This window comes from Ranitomeya imitator, chromosome 5, assembly GCF_032444005.1.
Source record: "Ranitomeya imitator isolate aRanImi1 chromosome 5, aRanImi1.pri, whole genome shotgun sequence".
Lineage (NCBI taxonomy): Eukaryota > Metazoa > Chordata > Amphibia > Anura > Dendrobatidae > Ranitomeya > Ranitomeya imitator.
The window spans coordinates 198324838-198343296 of NC_091286.1; positions in this window are offsets into that span (position 1 = coordinate 198324838).

Genomic DNA, 18459 nt, shown 5'->3' on the forward strand with positions numbered 1-18459 from the left:
GCACTTGTGCCCCGGCCTTATGCCTAGCCAGCACTTGTGCCCCTGCCTTATGCCTAGCCAGCACTTGTGCCCCTGCCTTAAGCCTAGCCCGCACTTGTGCCCCGGCCTTAAGCCTAGCCCGCACTTGTGCCCCGGCCTTAAGCCTAGCCCGCACTTGTGCCCCGGCCTTAAGCCTAGCCCGCACTTGTGCCCCGGCCTTAAGCCTAGCCCGCACTTGTGCCCCGGCCTTAAGCCTAGCCCGCACTTGTGCCCCGGCCTTAAGCCTAGCCCGCACTTGTGCCCCGGCCTTAAGCCTAGCCCGCACTTGTGCCCCGGCCTTAAGCCTAGCCCGCACTTGTGCCCCGGCCTTAAGCCTAGCCCGCACTTGTGCCCCGGCCTTAAGCCTAGCCCGCACTTGTGCCCCGGCCTTAAGCCTAGCCCGCACTTGTGCCCCGGCCTTAAGCCTAGCCCGCAATTGTGCCCCGGCCTTATGCCTAGCCAGAAATTGTGCCCCTGCCTTATGCCTAGCCAGCACTTGTGCCCCTGCCTTATGCCTAGCCAGCACTTGTGCCCCTGCCTTATGCCTAGCCAGCACTTGTGCCCCTGCCTTATGCCTAGCCAGCACTTGTGCCCCTGCCTTATGCCTAGCCAGCACTTGTGCCCCTGCCTTATGCCTAGCCAGCACTTGTGCCCCTGCCTTATGCCTAGCCAGCACTTGTGCCCCGGCCTTAAGCCTAGCCCGCACTTGTGCCCCGGCCTTAAGCCTAGCCAGCACTTGTGCCCCTGCCTTATGCCTAGCCCGCACTTGTGCCCCGGCCTTAAGCCTAGCCCGCACTTGTGCCCCGGCCTTAAGCCTAGCCCGCACTTGTGCCCCGGCCTTAAGCCTAGCCCGCACTTGTGCCCCGGCCTTAAGCCTAGCCCGCACTTGTGCCCCTGCCTTATGCCTAGCCCGCACTTGTGCCCCTGCCTTATGCCTAGCCCGCACTTGTGCCCCTGCCTTATGCCTAGCCCGCACTTGTGCCCCTGCCTTATGCCTAGCCAGCACTTGTGCCCCTGCCTTATGCCTAGCCAGCACTTGTGCCCCTGCCTTATGCCTAGCCAGCACTTGTGCCCCTGCCTTATGCCTAGCCAGCACTTGTGCCCCTGCCTTATGCCCAGCCAGCACTTGTGCCCCTGCCTTATGCCTAGCCAGCACTTGTGCCCCTGCCTTATGCCTAGCCAGCACTTGTGCCCCTGCCTTATGCCTAGCCAGCACTTTTGAGCCCCTTGCATTATTGTTTTTTTGTCTTTAGCTTCATGTTGGTTATGCACACAGGGCAGGCTTTACGCTCTTCGCTCTTGTCCCGTCTGAATGCACTTGCACGACTGTAATTGGGGACGAAGGCATTACCCATTTACGGAGGACAGACAAGATGTGCCTGGTCGCTTGGAGCATGGGGGTTATGGAGTGGCTCCGCACTGTACAACAAAGTACAGAGTAGAGGGGTGAAAGCTAGCTCTTCACCCCTAAGGGTGCCTATCCCTTTATGCAAAGAGTGCAAAGAGTTAGCCGTATGCCTTATGTGTAGCCATCACTTGTGCCCCTGCCTTAAGCCTAGCCTGCATAGGTGCCCCTGCCTTATGCCTAGCCCGCACTTGTGCCCCTGCCTTATGCCTAGCCCGCACTTGTGCCCCTGCCTTATGCCTAGCCCGCACTTGTGCCCCTGCCTTATGCCTAGCCCGCACTTGTGCCCCTGCCTTATGCCTAGCCAGCTCTTGTGCCACGGCCTTATGCCTAGCCAGCTCTTGTGCCCCGGCCTTATGCCTAGCCAGCTCTTGTGCCCCGGCCTTATGCCTAGCCAGCACTTGTGCCCCGGCCTTATGCCTAGCCAGCACTTGTGCCCCGGCCTTATGCCTAGCCAGCACTTGTGCCCCGGCCTTATGCCTAGCCAGCACTTGTGCCCTTGCCTAATGCCTAGCCAGCACTTGTGCCCCTGCCTTATGCCCAGCCAGCACTTGTGCCCCTGCCTTATGCCCAGCCAGCACTTGTGCCCCGGCCTTAAGCCCAGCCCGCACTTGTGCCCCTGCCTTATGCCCAGCCAGCACTTGTGCCCCGGCCTTAAGCCTAGCCCGCACTTGTGCCCCGGCCTTAAGCCTAGCCCGCACTTGTGCCCCGGCCTTAAGCCTAGCCCGCACTTGTGCCCCGGCCTTAAGCCTAGCCCGCACTTGTGCCCCGGCCTTAAGCCTAGCCCGCACTTGTGCCCCGGCCTTAAGCCTAGCCCGCACTTGTGCCCCGGCCTTAAGCCTAGCCCGCACTTGTGCCCCTGCCTTATGCCCAGCCAGCCCTTGTGCCCCGGCCTTAAGCCTAGCCCGCACTTGTGCCCCGGCCTTAAGCCTAGCCCGCACTTGTGCCCCTGCCTTATGCCTAGCCCGCACTTGTGCCCCTGCCTTATGCCTAGCCCGCACTTGTGCCCCTGACTTATGCCTAGCCCGCACTTGTGCCCCGGCCTTATGCCTAGCCCGCACTTGTGCCCCGGCCTTAAGCCTAGCCCGCACTTGTGCCCCGGCCTTAAGCCTAGCCCGCACTTGTGCCCCGGCCTTAAGCCTAGCCCGCACTTGTGCCCCGGCCTTAAGCCTAGCCCGCACTTGTGCCCCGGCCTTAAGCCTAGCCCGCACTTGTGCCCCGGCCTTAAGCCTAGCCCGCACTTGTGCCCCGGCCTTAAGCCTAGCCCGCACTTGTGCCCCGGCCTTAAGCCTAGCCCGCACTTGTGCCCCGGCCTTAAGCCTAGCCCGCACTTGTGCCCCGGCCTTAAGCCTAGCCCGCACTTGTGCCCCGGCCTTATGCCTAGCCAGCACTTGTGCCCCTGCCTTATGCCTAGCCAGCACTTGTGCCCCTGCCTTAAGCCTAGCCCGCACTTGTGCCCCGGCCTTAAGCCTAGCCCGCACTTGTGCCCCGGCCTTAAGCCTAGCCCGCACTTGTGCCCCGGCCTTAAGCCTAGCCCGCACTTGTGCCCCGGCCTTAAGCCTAGCCCGCACTTGTGCCCCGGCCTTAAGCCTAGCCCGCACTTGTGCCCCGGCCTTAAGCCTAGCCCGCACTTGTGCCCCGGCCTTAAGCCTAGCCCGCACTTGTGCCCCGGCCTTAAGCCTAGCCCGCACTTGTGCCCCGGCCTTAAGCCTAGCCCGCACTTGTGCCCCGGCCTTAAGCCTAGCCCGCACTTGTGCCCCGGCCTTAAGCCTAGCCCGCACTTGTGCCCCGGCCTTAAGCCTAGCCCGCACTTGTGCCCCGGCCTTAAGCCTAGCCCGCACTTGTGCCCCGGCCTTAAGCCTAGCCCGCACTTGTGCCCCGGCCTTAAGCCTAGCCCGCAATTGTGCCCCGGCCTTATGCCTAGCCAGAAATTGTGCCCCTGCCTTATGCCTAGCCAGCACTTGTGCCCCTGCCTTATGCCTAGCCAGCACTTGTGCCCCTGCCTTATGCCTAGCCAGCACTTGTGCCCCTGCCTTATGCCTAGCCAGCACTTGTGCCCCTGCCTTATGCCTAGCCAGCACTTGTGCCCCTGCCTTATGCCTAGCCAGCACTTGTGCCCCTGCCTTATGCCTAGCCAGCACTTGTGCCCCGGCCTTAAGCCTAGCCCGCACTTGTGCCCCGGCCTTAAGCCTAGCCCGCACTTGTGCCCCGGCCTTAAGCCTAGCCCGCACTTGTGCCCCGGCCTTAAGCCTAGCCCGCACTTGTGCCTTGGCCTTAAGCCTAGCCCGCACTTGTGCCCCGGCCTTAAGCCTAGCCCGCACTTGTGCCCCGGCCTTAAGCCTAGCCCGCACTTGTGCCCGGCCTTAAGCCTAGCCCGCACTTGTGCCCCGGCCTTAAGCCTAGCCCGCACTTGTGCCCCGGCCTTAAGCCTAGCCCGCAATTGTGCCCCGGCCTTATGCCTAGCCAGAAATTGTGCCCCTGCCTTATGCCTAGCCAGCACTTGTGCCCCTGCCTTATGCCTAGCCAGCACTTGTGCCCCTGCCTTATGCCTAGCCAGCACTTGTGCCCCTGCCTTATGCCTAGCCAGCACTTGTGCCCCTGCCTTATGCCTAGCCAGCACTTGTGCCCCTGCCTTATGCCTAGCCAGCACTTGTGCCCCTGCCTTATGCCTAGCCAGCACTTGTGCCCCGGCCTTATGCCTAGCCAGCACTTGTGCCCCTGCCTTATGCCTAGCCAGCACTTGTGCCCCTGCCTTATGCCTAGCCAGCACTTGTGCCCCTGCCTTATGCCTAGCCTGCACTTGTGCCCCTGCCTTATGCCTAGCCCGCACTTGTGCCCCGGCCTTAAGCCTAGCCAGCACTTGTGCCCCGGCCTTATGCCTAGCCAGCACTTGTGCCCCTGCCTTATGCCTAGCCAGCACTTGTGCCCCTGCCTTATGCCTAGCCTGCACTTGTGCCCCTGCCTTATGCCTAGCCCGCACTTGTGCCCCGGCCTTAAGCCTAGCCAGCACTTGTGCCCCTGCCTTATGCCTAGCCAGCACTTGTGCCCCTGCCTTATGCCTAGCCAGCACTTGTGCCCCTGCCTTATGCCTAGCCTGCACTTGTGCCCCGGCCTTAAGCCTAGCCAGCACTTGTGCCCCGGCCTTAAGCCTAGCCCGCACTTGTGCCCCGGCCTTAAGCCTAGCCCGCACTTGTGCCCCGGCCTTAAGCCTAGCCCGCACTTGTGCCCCGGCCTTAAGCCTAGCCCGCACTTGTGCCCCGGCCTTAAGCCTAGCCCGCACTTGTGCCCCGGCCTTAAGCCTAGCCCGCACTTGTGCCCCTGCCTTATGCCTAGCCCGCACTTGTGCCCCTGCCTTATGCCTAGCCCGCACTTGTGCCCCGGCCTTAAGCCTAGCCCGCACTTGTGCCCCGGCCTTAAGCCTAGCCCGCACTTGTGCCCCGGCCTTAAGCCTAGCCCGCACTTGTGCCCCGGCCTTAAGCCTAGCCCGCACTTGTGCCCCGGCCTTAAGCCTAGCCCGCACTTGTGCCCCGGCCTTATGCCTAGCCCGCACTTGTGCCCCTGCCTTATGCCCAGCCAGCACTTGTGCCCCTGCCTTATGCCCAGCCAGCACTTGTGCCCCTGCCTTATGCCCAGCCAGCACTTGTGCCCCTGCCTTATGCCCTGCCAGCACTTGTGCCCCTGCCTTATGCCTAGCCAGCACTTGTGCCCCTGCCTTATGCCTAGCCAGCACTTGTGCCCCTGCCTTATGCCTAGCCAGCACTTGTGCCCCTGCCTTATGCTTAGCCAGCACTTGTGCCCCTGCCTTATGCCTAGCCAGCACTTTTGAGCCCCTTGCATTATTGTTTTTTTGTCTTTAGCTTCATGTTGGTTATGCACACAGGGCAGGCTTTACGCTCTTCGCTCTTGTCCCGTCTGAATGCACTTGCACGACTGTAATTGGGGACGAAGGCATTACCCATTTACGGAGGACAGACAAGATGTGCCTGGTCGCTTGGAGCATGGGGGTTATGGAGTGGCTCCGCACTGTACAACAAAGTACAGAGTAGAGGGGTGAAAGCTAGCTCTTCACCCCTAAGGGTGCCTATTCCTTTATGCAAAGAGTGCAAAGAGTTAGCCGTATGCCTTATGTGTAGCCATCACTTGTGCCCCTGCCTTAAGCCTAGCCTGCATAGGTGCCCCTGCCTTATGCCTAGCCCGCACTTGTGCCCCTGCCTTATGCCTAGCCCGCACTTGTGCCCCTGCCTTATGCCTAGCCCGCACTTGTGCCCCGGCCTTAAGCCTAGCCCGCACTTGTGCCCCGGCCTTAAGCCTAGCCCGCACTTGTGCCCCGGCCTTAAGCCTAGCCCGCACTTGTGCCCCGGCCTTAAGCCTAGCCCGCACTTGTGCCCCTGCCTTATGCCTAGCCCGCACTTGTGCCCCTGCCTTATGCCTAGCCCGCACTTGTGCCCCTGCCTTATGCCTAGCCCGCACTTGTGCCCCTGCCTTATGCCTAGCTCGCACTTGTGCCCCTGCCTTATGCCTAGCCCGCACTTGTGCCCCGGCCTTAAGACTAGCCCGCACTTGTGCCCCGGCCTTAAGACTAGCCCGCACTTGTGCCCCGGCCTTAAGCCTAGCCCGCACTTGTGCCCCGGCCTTAAGCCTAGCCCGCACTTGTGCCCCGGCCTTAAGCCTAGCCCGCACTTGTGCCCCGGCCTTAAGCCTAGCCCGCACTTGTGCCCCGGCCTTAAGCCTAGCCCGCACTTGTGCCCCGGCCTTAAGCCTAGCCCGCACTTGTGCCCCGGCCTTAAGCCTAGCCCGCACTTGTGCCCCGGCCTTAAGCCTAGCCCGCACTTGTGCCCCGGCCTTAAGCCTAGCCCGCACTTGTGCCCCGGCCTTAAGCCTAGCCCGCACTTGTGCCCCGGCCTTAAGCCTAGCCCGCACTTGTGCCCCGGCCTTAAGCCTAGCCCGCACTTGTGCCCCGGCCTTAAGCCTAGCCCGCACTTGTGCCCCGGCCTTAAGCCTAGCCCGCACTTGTGCCCCTGCCTTATGCCTAGCCCGCACTTGTGCCCCTGCCTTATGCCTTGCCCGCACTTTTGCCCCTGCCTTATGCCTTGCCCGCACTTGTGCCCCTGCCTTATGCCTTGCCCGCACTTGTGCCCCTGCCTTATGCCTAGCCCGCACTTGTGCCCCTGCTTTATGCCTAGCCCGCACTTGTGCCCCTGCCTTATGCCTAGCCCGCACTTGTGCCCCTGCCTTATGCCTAGCCTGCACTTGTGCCCCTGCCTTATGCCTAGCCTGCACTTGTGCCCCTGCCTTATGCCTAGCCCGCACTTGTGCCCCTGCCTTATGCCTAGCCCGCACTTGTGCCCCGGCCTTAAGCCTAGCCCGCACTTGTGCCCCGGCCTTAAGCCTAGCCCGCACTTGTGCCCCGGCTTTAAGCCTAGCCCGCACTTGTGCCCCTGCCTTATGCCTAGCCCGCACTTGTGCCCCGGCCTTAAGCCTAGCCCGCACTTGTGCCCCGGCCTTAAGCCTAGCCCGCACTTGTGCCCCGGCCTTAAGCCTAGCCCGCACTTGTGCCCCGGCCTTAAGCCTAGCCCGCACTTGTGCCCCGGCCTTAAGCCTAGCCCGCACTTGTGCCCCTGCCTTATGCCTAGCCCGCACTTGTGCCCCTGCCTTATGCCTAGCCAGCACTTGTGCCCCGGCCTTAAGCCTAGCCCGCACTTGTGCCCCGGCCTTATGCCTAGCCAGCACTTGTGCCCCTGCCTTATGCCTAGCCAGCACTTGTGCCCCTGCCTTATGCCTAGCCCGCACTTGTGCCCCTGCCTTATGCCTAGCCCGCACTTGTGCCCCTGCCTTAAGCCTAGCCCGCACTTGTGCCCCTGCCTTATGCCTAGCCAGCACTTGTGCCCCGGCCTTAAGCCTAGCCCGCATTTCTGCCCCGGCCTTAAGCCTAGCCAGCACTTGTGCCCCGGCCTTAAGCCTAGCCAGCACTTGTGCCCCTGCCTTATGCCTAGCCCGCACTTGTGCCCCGGCCTTAAGCCTAGCCCGCACTTGTGCCCCGGCCTTAAGCCTAGCCCGCACTTGTGCCCCGGCCTTAAGCCTAGCCCGCACTTGTGCCCCGGCCTTAAGCCTAGCCCGCACTTGTGCCCCGGCCTTAAGCCTAGCCCGCACTTGTGCCCCTGCCTTATGCCTAGCCCGCACTTGTGCCCCTGCCTTATGCCTAGCCCGCACTTGTGCCCCGGCCTTAAGCCTAGCCCGCACTTGTGCCCCGGCCTTAAGCCTAGCCCGCACTTGTGCCCCGGCCTTATGCCTAGCCCGCACTTGTGCCCCGGCCTTATGCCCAGCCAGCACTTGTGCCCCGGCCTTATGCCCAGCCAGCACTTGTGCCCCTGCCTTATGCCCAGCCAGCACTTGTGCCCCTGCCTTATGCCCAGCCAGCACTTGTGCCCCGGCCTTATGCCCAGCCAGCACTTGTGCCCCGGCCTTATGCCCAGCCAGCACTTGTGCCCCGGCCTTATGCCCAGCCAGCACTTGTGCCCCGGCCTTATGCCCAGCCAGCACTTGTGCCCCGGCCTTAAGCCTAGCCCGCACATGTGCCCCGGCCTTAAGCCTAGCCCGCACTTGTGCCCCGGCCTTATGCCTAGCCAGCACTTGTGCCCCTGCCTTATGCCTAGCCAGCACTTGTGCCCCGGCCTTAAGCCTAGCCAGCACTTGTGCCCCAGCCTTAAGCCTTGCCCGCACTTGTGCCCCGGCCTTAAGCCTAGCCAGCACTTGTGCCCCTGCCTTAAGCCTAGCCAGCACTTGTGCCCCTGATTTATGCCTAGCCCGCACTTGTGCCCCGGCCTTAAGTCTAGCCCGCACTTGTGCCCCGGCCTTAAGCCTAGCCCGCACTTGTGCCCCGGCCTTATGCCCAGCCAGCACTTGTGCCCCGGCCTTATGCCCAGCCAGCACTTGTGCCCCGGCCTTAAGCCTAGCCCGCACTTGTGCCCCGGCCTTAAGCCTAGCCCGCACTTGTGCCCCGGCCTTAAGCCTAGCCCGCACTTGTGCCCCGGCCTTAAGCCTAGCCCGCACTTGTGCCCCGGCCTTAAGCCTAGCCCGCACTTGTGCCCCGGCCTTAAGCCTAGCCCGCACTTGTGCCCCGGCCTTAAGCCTAGCCCGCACTTGTGCCCCGGCCTTAAGCCTAGCCCGCACTTGTGCCCCGGCCTTAAGCCTAGCCCGCACTTGTGCCCCGGCCTTAAGCCTAGCCCGCACTTGTGCCCCGGCCTTAAGCCTAGCCCGCACTTGTGCCCCGGCCTTAAGCCTAGCCCGCACTTGTGCCCCGGCCTTAAGCCTAGCCCGCACTTGTGCCCCGGCCTTAAGCCTAGCCCGCACTTGTGCCCCGGCCTTAAGCCTAGCCCGCACTTGTGCCCCGGCCTTAAGCCTAGCCCGCACTTGTGCCCCGGCCTTAAGCCTAGCCCGCACTTGTGCCCCGGCCTTAAGCCTAGCCCGCACTTGTGCCCCGGCCTTAAGCCTAGCCCGCACTTGTGCCCCGGCCTTAAGCCTAGCCCGCACTTGTGCCCCGGCCTTAAGCCTAGCCCGCACTTGTGCCCCGGCCTTAAGCCTAGCCCGCACTTGTGCCCCGGCCTTAAGCCTAGCCCGCACTTGTGCCCCGGCCTTAAGCCTAGCCCGCACTTGTGCCCCGGCCTTAAGCCTAGCCCGCACTTGTGCCCCGGCCTTAAGCCTAGCCCGCACTTGTGCCCCGGCCTTAAGCCTAGCCCGCACTTGTGCCCCGGCCTTAAGCCTAGCCCGCACTTGTGCCCCGGCCTTAAGCCTAGCCCGCACTTGTGCCCCGGCCTTAAGCCTAGCCCGCACTTGTGCCCCGGCCTTAAGCCTAGCCCGCACTTGTGCCCCGGCCTTAAGCCTAGCCCGCACTTGTGCCCCGGCCTTAAGCCTAGCCCGCACTTGTGCCCCGGCCTTAAGCCTAGCCCGCACTTGTGCCCCGGCCTTAAGCCTAGCCCGCACTTGTGCCCCGGCCTTAAGCCTAGCCCGCACTTGTGCCCCGGCCTTAAGCCTAGCCCGCACTTGTGCCCCGGCCTTAAGCCTAGCCCGCACTTGTGCCCCGGCCTTAAGCCTAGCCCGCACTTGTGCCCCGGCCTTAAGCCTAGCCCGCACTTGTGCCCCGGCCTTAAGCCTAGCCCGCACTTGTGCCCCGGCCTTAAGCCTAGCCCGCACTTGTGCCCCGGCCTTAAGCCTAGCCCGCACTTGTGCCCCGGCCTTAAGCCTAGCCCGCACTTGTGCCCCGGCCTTAAGCCTAGCCCGCACTTGTGCCCCGGCCTTAAGCCTAGCCAGCACTTGTGCCCCTGCCTTATGCCTAGCCCGCACTTGTGCCCCGGCCTTAAGCCTAGCCCGCACTTGTGCCCCGGCCTTAAGCCTAGCCCGCACTTGTGCCCCGGCCTTAAGCCTAGCCCGCACTTGTGCCCCGGCCTTAAGCCTAGCCCGCACTTGTGCCCCGGCCTTAAGCCTAGCCTGCACTTGTGCCCCGGCCTTAAGCCTAGCCCGCACTTGTGCCCCGGCCTTAAGCCTAGCCCGCACTTGTGCCCCGGCCTTAAGCCTAGCCCGCACTTGTGCCCCTGCCTTATGCCTAGCCAGCACTTGTGCCCCTGCCTTATGCCTAGCCAGCACTTGTGCCCCTGCCTTATGCCTAGCCAGCACTTGTGCCCCTGCCTTATGCCTAGCCAGCACTTGTGCCCCTGCCTTATGCCTAGCCAGCACTTTTGAGCCCCTTGCATTATTGTTTTTTTGTCTTTAGCTTCATGTTGGTTATGCACACAGGGCAGGCTTTACGCTCTTCGCTCTTGTCCCGTCTGAATGCACTTGCACGACTGTAATTGGGGACGAAGGCATTACCCATTTACGGAGGACAGACAAGATGTGCCTGGTCGCTTGGAGCATGGGGGTTATGGAGTGGCTCCGCACTGTACAACAAAGTACATAGTAGAGGGGTGAAAGCTAGCTCTTCACCCCTAAGGGTGCCTATCCCTTTATGCAAAGAGTGCAAAGAGTTAGCCGTATGCCTTATGTGTAGCCATCACTTGTGCCCCTGCCTTAAGCCTAGCCTGCATAGGTGCCCCTGCCTTATGCCTAGCCCGCACTTGTGCCCCTGCCTTATGCCTAGCCCGCACTTGTGCCCCTGCCTTATGCCTTGCCCGCACTTGTGCCCCTGCCTTATGCCTTGCCCGCACTTGTGCCCCTGCCTTATGCCTTGCCCGCACTTGTGCCCCTGCCTTATGCCTTGCCCGCACTTGTGCCCCTGCCTTATGCCTAGCCCGCACTTGTGCCCCTGCTTTATGCCTAGCCCGCACTTGTGCCCCTGCCTTATGCCTAGCCCGCACTTGTGCCCCTGCCTTATGCCTAGCCTGCACTTGTGCCCCTGCCTTATGCCTAGCCTGCACTTGTGCCCCTGCTTTATGCCTAGCCCGCACTTGTGCCCCTGCCTCATGCCTAGCCCGCACTTGTGCCCCGGCCTTAAGCCTAGCCCGCACTTGTGCCCCGGCCTTAAGCCTAGCCCGCACTTGTGCCCCGGCCTTAAGCCTAGCCCGCACTTGTGCCCCGGCCTTAAGCCTAGCCCGCACTTGTGCCCCGGCCTTAAGCCTAGCCCGCACTTGTGCCCCGGCCTTAAGCCTAGCCCGCACTTGTGCCCCGGCCTTAAGCCTAGCCCGCACTTGTGCCCCGGCCTTAAGCCTAGCCCGCACTTGTGCCCCGGCCTTAAGCCTAGCCCGCACTTGTGCCCCGGCCTTAAGCCTAGCCCGCACTTGTGCCCCGGCCTTAAGCCTAGCCCGCACTTGTGCCCCGGCCTTAAGCCTAGCCCGCACTTGTGCCCCGGCCTTAAGCCTAGCCCGCACTTGTGCCCCGGCCTTAAGCCTAGCCCGCACTTGTGCCCCGGCCTTAAGCCTAGCCCGCACTTGTGCCCCGGCCTTAAGCCTAGCCCGCACTTGTGCCCCGGCCTTAAGCCTAGCCCGCACTTGTGCCCCGGCCTTAAGCCTAGCCCGCACTTGTGCCCCGGCCTTAAGCCTAGCCCGCACTTGTGCCCCGGCCTTAAGCCTAGCCCGCACTTGTGCCCCGGCCTTAAGCCTAGCCCGCACTTGTGCCCCGGCCTTAAGCCTAGCCCGCACTTGTGCCCCGGCCTTAAGCCTAGCCCGCACTTGTGCCCCGGCCTTAAGCCTAGCCCGCACTTGTGCCCCGGCCTTAAGCCTAGCCCGCACTTGTGCCCCGGCCTTAAGCCTAGCCCGCACTTGTGCCCCGGCCTTAAGCCTAGCCCGCACTTGTGCCCCGGCCTTAAGCCTAGCCCGCACTTGTGCCCCGGCCTTAAGCCTAGCCCGCACTTGTGCCCCGGCCTTAAGCCTAGCCCGCACTTGTGCCCCGGCCTTAAGCCTAGCCCGCACTTGTGCCCCGGCCTTAAGCCTAGCCCGCACTTGTGCCCCGGCCTTAAGCCTAGCCCGCACTTGTGCCCCGGCCTTAAGCCTAGCCCGCACTTGTGCCCCGGCCTTAAGCCTAGCCAGCACTTGTGCCCCTGCCTTATGCCTAGCCCGCACTTGTGCCCCGGCCTTAAGCCTAGCCCGCACTTGTGCCCCGGCCTTAAGCCTAGCCCGCACTTGTGCCCCGGCCTTAAGCCTAGCCCGCACTTGTGCCCCGGCCTTAAGCCTAGCCCGCACTTGTGCCCCGGCCTTAAGCCTAGCCCGCACTTGTGCCCCGGCCTTAAGCCTAGCCCGCACTTGTGCCCCGGCCTTAAGCCTAGCCCGCACTTGTGCCCCGGCCTTAAGCCTAGCCCGCACTTGTGCCCCGGCCTTAAGCCTAGCCCGCACTTGTGCCCCGGCCTTAAGCCTAGCCCGCACTTGTGCCCCTGCCTTATGCCTAGCCAGCACTTGTGCCCCTGCCTTATGCCTAGCCAGCACTTGTGCCCCTGCCTTATGCCTAGCCAGCACTTGTGCCCCTGCCTTATGCCTAGCCAGCACTTGTGCCCCTGCCTTATGCCTAGCCAGCACTTTTGAGCCCCTTGCATTATTGTTTTTTTGTCTTTAGCTTCATGTTGGTTATGCACACAGGGCAGGCTTTACGCTCTTCGCTCTTGTCCCGTCTGAATGCACTTGCACGACTGTAATTGGGGACGAAGGCATTACCCATTTACGGAGGACAGACAAGATGTGCCTGGTCGCTTGGAGCATGGGGGTTATGGAGTGGCTCCGCACTGTACAACAAATTACAGAGTAGAGGGGTGAAAGCTAGCTCTTCACCCCTAAGGGTGCCTATCCCTTTATGCAAAGAGTGGAAAGAGTTAGCCGTATGCCTTATGTGTAGCCATCACTTGTGCCCCTGCCTTAAGCCTAGCCTGCATAGGTGCCCCTGCCTTATGCCTAGCCCGCACTTGTGCCCCTGCCTTATGCCTAGCCCGCACTTGTGCCCCTGCCTTATGCCTTGCCCGCACTTGTGCCCCTGCCTTATGCCTTGCCCGCACTTGTGCCCCTGCCTTATGCCTTGCCCGCACTTGTGCCCCTGCCTTATGCCTTGCCCGCACTTGTGCCCCTGCCTTATGCCTAGCCCGCACTTGTGCCCCTGCTTTATGCCTAGCCCGCACTTGTGCCCCTGCCTTATGCCTAGCCCGCACTTGTGCCCCTGCCTTATGCCTAGCCTGCACTTGTGCCCCTGCCTTATGCCTAGCCTGCACTTGTGCCCCTGCCTTATGCCTAGCCTGCACTTGTGCCCCTGCCTTATGCCTAGCCTGCACTTGTGCCCCTGCCTTATGCCTAGCCCGCACTTGTGCCCCGGCCTTAAGCCTAGCCCGCACTTGTGCCCCGGCCTTAAGCTTAGCCCGCACTTGTGCCCCGGCCTTAAGCCTAGCCCGCACTTGTGCCCCGGCCTTAAGCCTAGCTAGCAGTTGTGCCCCGGCCTTATGCCTAGCCAGCACTTGTGCCCCGGCCTTAAGCCTAGCCCGCACTTGTGCCCCGGCCTTAAGCCTAGCCCGCACTTGTGCCCCTGCCTTAAGCCTAGCCCGCACTTGTGCCCCGGCCTTAAGCCTAGCCCGCACTTGTGCCCCGGCCTTAAGCCTAGCCCGCACTTGTGCCCCGGCCTTAAGCCTAGCCCGCACTTGTGCCCCGGCCTTAAGCCTAGCCCGCACTTGTGCCCCGGCCTTAAGCCTAGCCCGCACTTGTGCCCCGGCCTTAAGCCTAGCCCGCACTTGTGCCCCGGCCTTAAGCCTAGCCCGCACTTGTGCCCCGGCCTTAAGCCTAGCCCGCACTTGTGCCCCGGCCTTAAGCCTAGCCCGCACTTGTGCCCCGGCCTTAAGCCTAGCTCGCACTTGTGCCCCAGCCTTAAGCCTAGCCCGCACTTGTGCCCCGGCCTTAAGCCTAGCCCGCACTTGTGCCCCGGCCTTATGCCTAGCCAGCACTTGTGCCCCTGCCTTATGCCTAGCCAGCACTTGTGCCCATGCCTTATGCCTAGCCAGCACTTGTGCCCCTGCCTTATGCCTAGCCAGCACTTGTGCCCCTACCTTATGCCTAGCCAGCACTTGTGCCCCTGCCTTATGCCTAGCCAGCACTTGTGCCCCGGCCTTAAGCCTAGCCCGCACTTGTGCCCCGGCCTTAAGCCTAGCCCGCACTTGTGCCCCGGCCTTAAGCCTAGCCAGCACTTGTGCCCCTGCCTTATGCCTAGCCCGCACTTGTGCCCCGGCCTTAAGCCTAGCCCGCACTTGTGCCCCGGCCTTAAGCCTAGCCCGCACTTGTGCCCCGGCCTTAAGCCTAGCCCGCACTTGTGCCCCTGCCTTATGCCTAGCCCGCACTTGTGCCCCTGCCTTATGCCTAGCCAGCACTTGTGCCCCGGCCTTATGCCTAGCCAGCACTTGTGCCCCGGCCTTAAGCCTAGCCCGCACTTGTGCCCCGGCCTTAAGCCTAGCCCGCACTTGTGCCCCGGCCTTAAGCCTAGCCCGCACTTGTGCCCCTGCCTTATGCCTAGCCCGCACTTGTGCCCCTGCCTTATGCCTAGCCCGCACTTGTGCCCCAGCCTTAAGCCTAGCCCTCACTTGTGCCCCTGCCTTATGCCTAGCCCGCACTTGTGCCCCTGCCTTATGCCTAGCCCGGACTTGTGCCCCTGCCTTAAGCCTAGCCCGCACTTGTGCCCCGGCCTTAAGCCTAGCCCGCACTTGTGCCCCGGCCTTAAGCCTAGCCCGCACTTGTGCCCCGGCCTTAAGCCTAGCCCGCACTTGTGCCCCGGCCTTATGCCTAGCCAGCACTTGTGCCCCTGCCTTATGCCTAGCCAGCACTTGTGCCCCTGCCTTAAGCCTAGCCCGCACTTGTGCCCCGGCCTTAAGCCTAGCCCGCACTTGTGCCCCGGCCTTAAGCCTAGCCCGCACTTGTGCCCCGGCCTTAAGCCTAGCCCGCACTTGTGCCCCGGCCTTAAGCCTAGCCCGCACTTGTGCCCCGGCCTTAAGCCTAGCCCGCACTTGTGCCCCGGCCTTAAGCCTAGCCCGCACTTGTGCCCCGGCCTTAAGCCTAGCCCGCACTTGTGCCCCGGCCTTAAGCCTAGCCCGCACTTGTGCCCCGGCCTTAAGCCTAGCCCGCACTTGTGCCCCGGCCTTAAGCCTAGCCCGCACTTGTGCCCCTGCCTTATGCTTAGCCCGCACTTGTGCCCCTGCCTTATGCCTAGCCAGCACTTGTGCCCCGGCCTTATGCCTAGCCAGCACTTGTGCCCCGGCCTTAAGCCTAGCCCGCACTTGTGCCCCGGCCTTAAGCCTAGCCCGCACTTGTGCCCCTGCCTTATGCCTTGCCCGCACTTGTGCCCCTGCCTTATGCCTAGCCCGCACTTGTGCCCCTGCCTTATGCCTTGCCCGCACTTGTGCCCCTGCCTTATGCCTAGCCCGCACTTGTGCCCCTGCCTTATGCCTAGCCCGCACTTGTGCCCCTGCCTTATGCCTAGCCCGCACTTGTGCCCCTGCCTTATGCCTAGCCCGCACTTGTGCCCCTGCCTTATGCCTAGCCCGCACTTGTGCCCCTGCCTTATGCCTAGCCCGCACTTGTGCCCCTGCCTTATGCCTAGCCCGCACTTGTGCCCCTGCCTTATGCCTAGCCCGCACTTGTGCCCCTGCCTTATGCCTAGCCCGCACTTGTGCCCCTGCCTTATGCCTAGCCCGCACTTGTGCCCCTGCCTTATGCCTAGCCCGCACTTGTGCCCCTGCCTTATGCCTAGCCCGCACTTGTGCCCCTGCCTTATGCCTAGCCCGCACTTGTGCCCCTGCCTTATGCCTAGCCCGCACTTGTGCCCCTGCCTTATGCCTAGCCCGCACTTGTGCCCCTGCCTTATGCCTAGCCCGCACTTGTGCCCCTGCCTTATGCCTAGCCCGCACTTGTGCCCCTGCCTTATGCCTAGCCAGCACTTTTGAGCCCCTTGCATTATTGTTTTTTTGTCTTTAGCTTCATGTTGGTTATGCACACAGGGCAGGCTTTACGCTCTTCGCTCTTGTCCCGTCTGAATGCACTTGCACGACTGTAATTGGGGACGAAGGCATTACCCATTTACGGAGGACAGACAAGATGTGCCTGGTCGCTTGGAGCATGGGGGTTATGGAGTGGCTCCGCACTGTACAACAAAGTACAGAGTAGAGGGGTGAAAGCTAGCTCTTCACCCCTAAGGGTGCCTATCCCTTTATGCAAAGAGTGCAAAGAGTTAGCCGTATGCCTTATGTGTAGCCATCACTTGTGCCCCTGCCTTAAGCCTAGCCTGCATAGGTGCCCCTGCCTTATGCCTAGCCCGCACTTGTGCCCCTGCCTTATGCCTAGCCCGCACTTGTGCCCCTGCCTTATGCCTAGCCCGCACTTGTGCCCCTGCCTTATGCCTAGCCCGCACTTGTGCCCCTGCCTTATGCCTAGCCCGCACTTGTGCCCCTGCCTTATGCCTTGCCCGCACTTGTGCCCCGGCCTTAAGCCTAGCCCGCACTTGTGCCCCGGCCTTAAGCCCAGCCAGCACTTGTGCCCCGGCCTTATGCCCAGCCAGCACTTGTGCCCCTGCCTTATGCCCAGCCAGCACTTGTGCCCCTGCCTTATGCCCAGCCAGCACTTGTGCCCCTGCCTTATGCCCAGCCAGCACTTGTGCCCCTGCCTTATGCCCAGCCAGCACTTGTGCCCCGGCCTTATGCCCAGCCAGCACTTGTGCCCCGGCCTTATGCCCAGCCAGCACTTGTGCCCCGGCCTTATGCCCAGCCATTACTTGTGCCCCGGCCTTATGCCCAGCCAGCACTTGTGCCCCGGCCTTATGCCCAGCCAGCACTTGTGCCCCGGCCTTAAGCCTAGCCCGCACATGTGCCCCGGCCTTAAGCCTAGCCCGCACTTGTGCCCCGGCCTTATGCCTAGCCAGCACTTGTGCCCCTGCCTTATGCCTAGCCAGCACTTGTGCCCCGGCCTTAAGCCTAGCCAGCACTTGTGCCCCGGCCTTAAGCCTAGCCCGCACTTGTGCCCCGGCCTTAAGCCTAGCCAGCACTTGTGCCCCTGCCTTAAGCCTAGCCCGCACTTGTGCCCCGGCCTTAAGCCTAGCCCGCACTTGTGCCCCGGCCTTAAGCCTAGCCCGCACTTGTGCCCTGGCCTTATGCCCAGCCAGCACTTGTGCCCCGGCCTTAAGCCTAGACCGCACTTGTGCCCCGGCCTTAAGCCTAGACCGCACTTGTGCCCCGGCCTTAAGCCTAGCCCGCACTTGTGCCCCGGCCTTAAGCCTAGCCTGCACTTGTGCCCCTGCCTTATGCCTAGCCCGCACTTGTGCCCCTGCCTTATGCCTAGCCCGCACTTGTGCCCCTGCCTTATGCCTAGCCTGCACTTGTGCCCCTGCCTTATGCCTAGCCTGCACTTGTGCCCCTGCCTTATGCCTAGCCTGCACTTGTGCCCCTGCCTTATGCCTAGCCCGCACTTGTGCCCCTGCCTTATGCCTAGCCCGCACTTGTGCCCCGGCCTTAAGCCTAGCCCGCACTTGTGCCCCGGCCTTAAGCCTAGCCCGCACTTGTGCCCCGGCCTTAAGCCTAGCCCGCACTTGTGCCCCGGCCTTAAGCCTAGCTAGCAGTTGTGCCCCGGCCTTATGCCTAGCCAGCACTTGTGCCCCGGCCTTAAGCCTAGCCCGCACTTGTGCCCCGGCCTTAAGCCTAGCCCGCACTTGTGCCCCGGCCTTAAGCCTAGCCCGCACTTGTGCCCCGGCCTTAAGCCTAGCCCGCACTTGTGCCCCGGCCTTAAGCCTAGCCCGCACTTGTGCCCCGGCCTTAAGCCTAGCCCGCACTTGTGCCCCGGCCTTAAGCCTAGCCCGCACTTGTGCCCCGGCCTTAAGCCTAGCCCGCACTTGTGCCCCGGCCTTAAGCCTAGCCCGCACTTGTGCCCCGGCCTTAAGCCTAGCCCGCACTTGTGCCCCGGCCTTAAGCCTAGCCCGCACTTGTGCCCCGGCCTTAAGCCTAGCCCGCACTTGTGCCCCGGCCTTAAGCCTAGCCCGCACTTGTGCCCCGGCCTTAAGCCTAGCCCGCACTTGTGCCCCGGCCTTAAGCCTAGCCCGCACTTGTGCCCCGGCCTTAAGCCTAGCCCGCACTTGTGCCCCGGCCTTAAGCCTAGCCCGCACTTGTGCCCCGGCCTTAAGCCTAGCCCGCACTTGTGCCCCGGCCTTATGCCTAGCCAGCACTTGTGCCCCGGCCTTATGCCTAGCCAGCACTTGTGCCCCTGCCTTATGCCTAGCCAGCAATTGTGCCCCTGCCTTATGCCTAGCCAGCACTTGTGCCCCTGCCTTATGCCTAGCCAGCACTTGTGCCCCTGCCTTATGCCTAGCCAGCACTTGTGCCCCTGCCTTATGCCTAGCCAGCACTTGTGCCCCTGCCTTATGCCTAGCCAGCACTTGTGCCCCGGCCTTAAGCCTAGCCTGCACTTGTGCCCCGGCCTTATGCCTAGCCCGCACTTGTGCCCCGGCCTTATGCCTAGCCCGCACTTGTGCCCCGGCCTTAAGCCTAGCCCGCACTTGTGCCCCGGCCTTAAGCCTAGCCCGCACTTGTGCCCCGGCCTTAAGCCTAGCCC